At 43.8% G+C, this 8528-nt stretch overlaps 1 pseudogene; it reads right to left on the bottom strand.

The window, feature by feature from the left end:
- Positions 1-2754: 2754 nt before the first annotated feature.
- On the bottom strand, positions 2755-4087 carry LOC119330378 (annotated as a pseudogene).
- Positions 4088-8528: the final 4441 nt, after the last annotated feature.

The following is an 8528-nucleotide window of genomic DNA, read 5'->3' on the forward strand; positions in this document are numbered from 1 at the left end:
CTAAGTGCCTTTTCGGCCAGGAGATGGCCGAAAACTATACTTCGGCCTAAGTGGCCGAAAAATACTACTTCGGCCTAACTATGGCCGAAAAGTATTACTTCGGCCAAAGGATGGCCGACGGGCTACTAGTTTTGATTTTTTTGCATTACGTCCTATAGTTTTCGAAATTGCTACAAAAAATAACATAGTTTTGAAAAAAAATCCAGAAAAAGACGCCTAGAGTTTGAGCCATGTACTGTAGCACATATTCGATTAGCAGTCCTAGCTGTTTACCTAGCGAGAAAAGGAGGGAGACGTCGAGTTGACATGTCAGGCTAGGGCCCTTGACTCGATTGCCTCGACGTGACAGGTCGAGGAGGCGACGCCGCTGCATCGATCACCTCCTTGCATGCCTTTATTCACCAGGACGGTTCGTTCATAAGCCACGCGTACCGCCCATAAGATTCTGTTATTGAATACTCCTGTGTAGATTGGCTATTCACTAACGCAAGTAGGTAATCTCCTCAAAAAAAAAAAACTAACGCAACCGCTCATTCATTCTTCCCCAAAGCTTCATCTCATCCACATGCGCAGATGGCCCGCCTGGACTCCTGCCAAGGCTACTCTGCTGCTACAGCCTGGACTGGCCCTATTTGTTACTGCAAAAAGCCTGCTTAATTAACTGACACCACTAGTAGGCTGCTGCTGGTGTTCCACGGCACGAATCTTAAAATGGCTGAACGCACTGGATAAGGGGTGCCTAGACACCCGGGTGCTGTCGCACCTTACCGAAAGCCACAGGCTAGGAAACTTAACTATTACTTACTTAATCTAATTACACGGCAGCGCTGATCATTTCCTAACCGGACTCAACCTTATGTCTCACGCAGACTGCTAGCTTGCACATAACTAGAACTTACCTAGCTAAAACCAACTTATGTTTGGATTACCTAACAATCATCCTTAATCCAAACATCCGACTTTTTACTCGAGGAGACACGCAGATGATCACCTCTTCATCTTGTCCCGTCGATTGCCTCCGGTGACATGACTTACCGAACCACAACTTCTCTCATTTTACAAGAATGGCCACCACCTCAACACCATATTTTGCTTTTTATGCCGATTTGCAGACTAGAACCAACGATTAACTGGATTACCAGCCACGCTGCCACAACTTAGCATGCTACATGCAGACTAAACGCATAGCCTCATGCAAGAACTCAACTTAACCGGTGCACGTTCATCTTCACGTTGATCTTCATCTTCACGTCGGTTGCTTGCACACGGGGAGACACATCTCTTCACCCGTCGCATCTTCAGATCTTCACATCTTCCCAGTGTCGCCGATGCCACATCTTATCGAACGACACCTCCTGTCCAGCGGCAACACAACTTGCCATATATGTACAACTCATCTCCACCGTATATGAACTCGCCGGAACTCCGCGACCATGAACGAAAACACAAGGCACAATTTCCTTTTTCCATCCACTCTCGCTTGCAATTCTCCTCCGCCAGCGACGCATCTCAACTGCAGCAGAAGATTCACACACCTGAGCTCTTGGACGCACCTTACAAGAACTCATGTGCACACCTTGACGACAGCTCGCAACTTTGTCGCCTCTTCCTCGCTCCCCCCGAACGACGATCTTGACGAGATCTTCTAGCACCACACCTCGGCACTACCGCTCCCATCAACCTCCTCCAGGTCGTTTCGTCGAATGACAATCACCCGCCGCCTCACTTGCGACAGCGTCCTCGCCGCCTTCTTATCGCCGCTCCGCCGAACGACAACTGCCCGATCCTCCTTGTCGCCGCTCGAACTACAATTGCCTGCTCCTCGTCGCTACATCAGCGACTGTATCGCCCGTTCCTCGTCGCTACAACAACGACTGAATTGCCCGCCCTGAGGCGCTAGTCAGGTCGCCACCCCGGGGCAAGCGCAGCTTCACCTCGACCTTGCTCTAGATACCAAATGTTGGAAACTTGCCCACAGGATCGATCACATGAAATTGCACGAACACACATGCACACAAAACTGATAGCCAAGGGGCCCTTGTCGTGCCCTTGTTTCTCCTATTTATTGATTTTCTGGTTTTCTCGTGGTACAAATCTTAGCAGCCCTATATGTGCATATATACACACGCTAGGACCTGACCCATCAAACCGACACAACCAAACCTTCCTTGAGCTATACGGACACATACTTCGCCAACACAAGGCAATAGCCACAGACGTACAGGACTAGGAAACTTAACTATTACTTACTTAATCTAATTACATGGCAGCGCTGATCATTTCCTAACCGGACTCAACCTTGTGTCTCATGCAGACTGCTAGCTTGCACATAACTAGAACTTACCTAGCTAAAACCAACTTATGTTTGGATTAATTACCTAACAAAATAGACAACTAAGAGCTTTTAACTTACAGGCTATGCAACATTCTTGTGTAAGTGTACAGTTTGACTAAAGATGTACCATATGACGATGCAAGCGAAGCCATTTTCACTCCTAAGATGGAGCAACAAATATTATCTTTCCAAACTAGATGTATTTTTTTTACTAACAAATGAACTCCTAAGGTATACTGTAATTGTTAAATATATGTGCAAAATCAAAGCATGAATTGGCTACATCTCCTAGCTAGTTTGACAAGGCAATCAAGCTCAATAGCACAATGACTAAGTCTATTCATAACCATGTGAGGAGAACAAGAAAATTGTGCACCCAATGACAACAAAAAAATAATATGATTAGGCTTACCCGTTGATCAAATAGTTGGTTCTGATAAGAGCCTTGGGAAGCTAAAGTAGGGGATGGCACGTTTGCGATCAAAGAAATTCCCCATCTTTGTATAGATCTTGTTAATTTCATAAGTTTTGACATCCATTGAGTAACAATCAACATTTTGGAACTCAATGCCAAGCGGAGCGCCCTGGAAGAACAAGAATCCCTCGGCTGCACCCACTGTGGAAATAGAATACTCCTGATACTGCCTAGGTAGCTGCACAATCTTCTCAAGCTTCCATTCATGCGAATTATCCTGTAGAGAGGTATGATGGAGAGAAAATGACCCATGTTGACCAACAAGAGAAAACATCTCAATGGCTCCTTCCCTACCCACAACAACTGCATTTGGGCGCCAACGAAGAAAGCCCGGGTAAGTATCTCTGAGCTGCAGATGGTAGCCGGTGAAAAATTTGACGATTGAAAACCTCAAAGTGAATGTGTCAAGCACCATCAAATTGTCACTCCAAAACCAACACTGTGTCCAGTAGAAGCAGCCGTGTACACAGTCAAAATAGGACATGTCGTCCTAAGAAGGGAGGACAGGGGACTTGACCATACACCATTGCATAGTTCTGGACTGGATGACAAAGATGACAAGCTATTTCAGGTATCTTGCTATGCATATCACCTTGAAGGTATTCTCCTCGCTCTCATCGCTGGTATTTGGAACAAGTACGGGCTCAAATTCCCAAAGGCGATCCCGTGGCTGAGCGGCGAGGTCCTCAGGTATGGTTGGAAGCAACACGTATCTCCTGGACAAGGGGTCACATATGGCGAGGTGAAAGTCAGCGGCATTGCACCGCTCTCGTTTGGTCCAAGCGACGCGGTGACCATCGTCGAAGAAGTCAACGAGCTCCCTCCTGTCCATGAGGATGCTTACTTCGGACCTTTTTCGGAGTAGCTCCAGTTCTTGACGATGCATGGTTGGAGAGAGATCCAATCGAGGAGGACGCGGCCATCACGGGCGTCACGAGGACGCCAACGGGGGCCTTCCTCCTCGGGCAGGATGATGAAAACTCAACGGCCAGGACGAAGGAGAAATCCGCGGCGCACGGGCCGAGGGCGGCGGCCAGCGGGGCGGAGGCGTGCGGCGCCTGGGCGGGCTGGAATCCGGGCGCGTCAATGAAGCTGAGGAGGGAAGGCCGATGCAACGCGCGGAAGCAGCGGCGGAAGGCGCGCCCTTTGATGACCCGACAGAAGGAGGTGCAGGTAGCAGAGGCGCATGCGAGCGTGTCTAGGGTGGGCAGGCGGAGGAAGATCTCCTCCAGGAGCTCGTCGGGGAGGGGGATGGAAGCCGTCACCGGCAGAGCCATGGCTACCGGGGTGGAGGAAGAGGATCTAGGGTTACGGTTGGGGATAAATCTTCTGCGGGGGAGCGACTAGTGAGTGGGAGAGTGAGCTCTACAAAGCCATTTCTTGTTTAGAGAATTCCTTATTTGACCCTTTCTTACAATCTGCCTCCCTATTTTGGTCCAAAGTAATATTTTCTTTCCTATTTGACACTAACGCTAAATTATGTTTCCTATATGACATTTTTGTCAATTTTACTCGCTAACAATGTTAAGCGAGAAAAGAAAAGACAATTTTGCCCCTCATGTTGAAAAAAACAAATAAAAACTTTTTGGGACGAAATAAATAGAAACTAAAAAGAAAAGTATACAGGAGAGATGTTAGCTTAGGTCTTGAAACTTGGTTTTCAGGAGAGATGGGTGAGTCTTATCATGCAATGTGTTTCCACTGTTGATTACAGGGTCTCGAATAATGATGAAGAAAGTGAAAGTTTCAATTACAAGAGGCTTAAGACAAGGAGATCCTCTATACGTACCCTTATCTTTTCTTATTTTGTACAAAGGATCTTACTGCTCTTTTGGCACATGCAGAGGATAATGGAAATATTTTTTCTGGTATTAAGTTTGTAGAGAGGCTCCCCCTATTATTAATCTTCTTTTTATCGATGACTCGTGGATCCTCATGAAAGCGAACCTTCACAATGAGGAGGCTCTGAAATCAATTTCAGTTTTGTATTGTGTCGCCTCAGGATAAATGGTGAGCGTTGAAAAGTCTAGCACCTGAGAACAAATTTGCTCAATTTTGAATATCTGGATAGAGGCTCTCAATGACAAGTATTTTGGTCTACCAGCCAATGTGGGTTTGGATAAGTCTGATTGTTTTCAGTATTTGATCGATTGTATTGTCATGAAAATCAGCAGGTGGAAGGAAAATATTATCATAGGAGGAAAGGAAGTTCTCCTCAAGTATATTGTTCAAGCCATCCCTACCTATGCGATGTTTACTCTAAGGAGGAAAGGAAGTTCTCTTACTTTTTTTTAAGGAATAACTGACATGATCTCACAATTTTGGTGGGGTGATGACAACCAGAGGAGGGCGCATTGGATGGCTTGGTGGAAAATGTGTGTCCGAAAAAACCAAGGTGGTATGTTTTCGTGATATTCATTGTTTTAATTTGGCGATGCTGGCTAAGCAGGCTAGGCATCTTCTTGAGAACCCGAATTCTTTATGTGCCAGGGTCTTGATGGCTAAATATTTTCTGATGGAGATTTATTGAATGCAAAGCTTAAGAAGGGATCTAAATATTTTTATGGTCGGCGTTATGGAGAATGGTTATATTTTGCGTGTTGGAAATGGACATTCTATTAGTATGTGGGAAGATGTTGTGACTCCTAATTGTGCTACAAGAAAAGTCAGCACCCCAAAAGGGGATCATTTGCTGTTTAAGGTGTCGGATTTCATTGATCCCTCGTCTAACAACTGGGATGAAGACCTTGTTATTCAGACTTTGTGGCCCATTGATGCACAGTATGACATCACAACTTTTGTTGCCTGGACCTTCACCAAGAATGGTTTTTATTTTCTAGACGATCCAGCTATTTCGTCGAGTGGGATACCTTCTTTTTGCGAGTCATTGAGTGGGATCCCTAACATGGAAGGAAATCCCTTCATACTAATGGAATGGGTCGAACCAACTTTTATCCCATTTGGCGTAATATTTGGAAATTATCATGTCCGGCAAAGGTTAAAAAGTTATTTGGCGGACGTTGCATGGCACTCTCCCGTGTCGTGTTACCCTTGCCAATAGAGACATGAAGGTCTCACCATTTTGTCCATCTTGTTCCCTGGTCTAGAAGATAGAAGCATTTGTTGTTTCAGTGCCAGAAAGCTAAGGAGGTTTGGAGAAGACTAGGATTGGACGACATAATTTGTAGAGCTTGTGAAATTGATCATGCTGAGAACTACTTGGTTTTTTTTTTCATGAATGACATGACCAAGGAGGAAAATGTGAAAATAATTTGTAAATCAAGACACAACTTTGGTAGTGATGTAGAGAAGGCAAGCATTACGTTTTCTTGTAATACACGGTTAATATTATAAAACTTCAAGTTCTCATCTTTGGTGTGATATCAATTTTGGAATGTCTCTCATTGCTCAATTTTTGACATGTCAATCGTCCATCACCCTACTTGTGTTGTTGAAAATGGAAACCACTTAATTTTGAAATCATGCAGCTGTCTATCAATAAATCTGAAGTGTGGCCTAACTTTTGAGGTTCTAAGACAACCTAACTAACATTAGCATCATTTAGACCAAGTAATAGGTATTGATATATCAAAAAATAAATCCTGGCTATTTTTTCTCTATTTTTTCTTTTGTTATTATACATCTCGGCATTTGGTCTTTTGGTGTATCTCAAAGTTTTACCTTTTTAAAAGTGATTTTTTATGTCTTGTTGTCGAGATATATTCTCCAGTGATAATTATATCTTGTATGTAGAGGTCGGGTTCTTATTCAACTCCAAGCAATGGGGCTGTCCTCCGAGCTGGTGAACAGAGAGGCGCACCTTATCCTGGAGTCTGAAAAGAAGATCGTCAGGAGATTTCATTACATTTGAGTCGGCCATTTTCCATCTGGCCAACGCCAACCAGCTGGTGGCAATGTGCCAGTCTCGGCTGGGACTGGTGAAGCCCAATGTGAGTCACTAATATTCTTACATTACAGTTTCAGAATTGATTTACTTATTATCATAGCAATATGCTTGGATAGTATTAATTCATGAAGATTAACAGTACCCCATCAGAGAAACTTCTGCATTCAGTTAGAATAACTAGTTATGTCTATACTTAAACATGTTCTTGATCCTGACTTTCATACACACACATACTACTATAAAATTAGTGCTGCTAATTGTTAGCTTTATTTGGTCATATCTGATTCTCTGATGTTAATCCACTCCTACTTTGCCAATCTCATTTGGATTATAAATGCAGTGTGTTATATTCTCTGATGATATTTCAAGATTTTAAATATATGGCTAGCACAACCCCTGATATTAATGCTTATTCTGTTTATTGTGGATGGTTACTACTTTACTTGAGTTATTTATTGATTTATTTTGGACGATGAATTGTAGCATGCGTCAGGAAGTTGGTGTCTGGTTATCTAGAATTTGTGACTGATTTGGATTGTCCCACTCACTTTTCTTCTCTCTCTCTCAAACCCCATGCGGCCGATGAAAATTTTAAGAAAATTGTACCATGGTAGACCAATCAATTCCATCAGGATATAGATAGTGTCCGTAAATTCCTTTTGGACCAGTACATGGATAAAAAACATGCCAATGTACAACACTCATACATTAATCAATTTGAACAAAGTCATGCCGAGGTACCTCCAGAAAATTTTGCAGCTTTTGTGAACTCTTGTATTTTCAGGATCAGATCAATGTTCGCGGTTAAGAAGTTTCAGTTTTCTTTTAAATTTTATCTATGACTGATTAGTCATTGGTCATGCTCTCGGAGGAGTTGCCGGTGGAGATAGCTGGGGTGTCATCGTCCTTGCTTGATCTGGCCGTATGTGCCGGTACTTCCAGATTCCATTGCATAGAGAAACGGCACGGTTTGTCTGCTATCTATGACTCATTTATGTACTACATGGCCAATTTTCATTTTCACGTCAAGCAGGGCTGATTGTGAGAGGGCTAGGAAAGATGGAGCATGAGCAGGAGCATCGACTACGATGAGTTCATCGGAGTGACAGTGCACATCAACAAGCTATATCGGGAGGAGCACCTGTTGGCTGGCTTCGCTTACTTCAACAAGGACGGCAGCTGGTATATCACCGTTGAGGAAGTGGAAGAGGCTTGCCAGGAGTACAATAGATAAGCTGTCGTCAGTATCAACGCATCATCAGGGAGGTCGACAATGACAACACGAGTATGTTTATTCACTGCAGTCTCCTCGTCGAATTAATTAATTGGTTTCAATTAATTATATTGATTAGTCTATACTATTACGCTAGTGATTAAAAATCTGAAATACAAACGGATCATGTCCTCGATATATAATGCATTTGATTAGGATGGTCGATTCCAAGCGACGACGGGGAGTTCATGGTGATGGTGAAGAAGGGAACCATCGGGAACAGAAGGTTGACCCATAGGTACAGCTCTGACGTCATCATTCTCCATGGAGCGGACGTCCTCAGCCAGCATCATGGCTCCTCCCCCAATCGATCACCTTTGTGCCAATTGCATATCATACTAGCTCCGTATTGCCCGCCTTGGCGTGCGCCTGTCAGGCAGCAGATAGATGGCTTGGACGCCACATTACACAGCAACGCGGTTGTCTAAACCGAAGAGAAATACATGAAAAAGATAAAAAGTCAAATTTCTGAACTCAAAAGATCTAAGTATTTGCAATTGTCCTGAAACATGTGAGAATAAAATCGTTCATTATATAT

Source organism: Triticum dicoccoides, chromosome 7A (assembly GCF_002162155.2).
Source record: "Triticum dicoccoides isolate Atlit2015 ecotype Zavitan chromosome 7A, WEW_v2.0, whole genome shotgun sequence".
NCBI lineage: Eukaryota > Viridiplantae > Streptophyta > Magnoliopsida > Poales > Poaceae > Triticum > Triticum dicoccoides.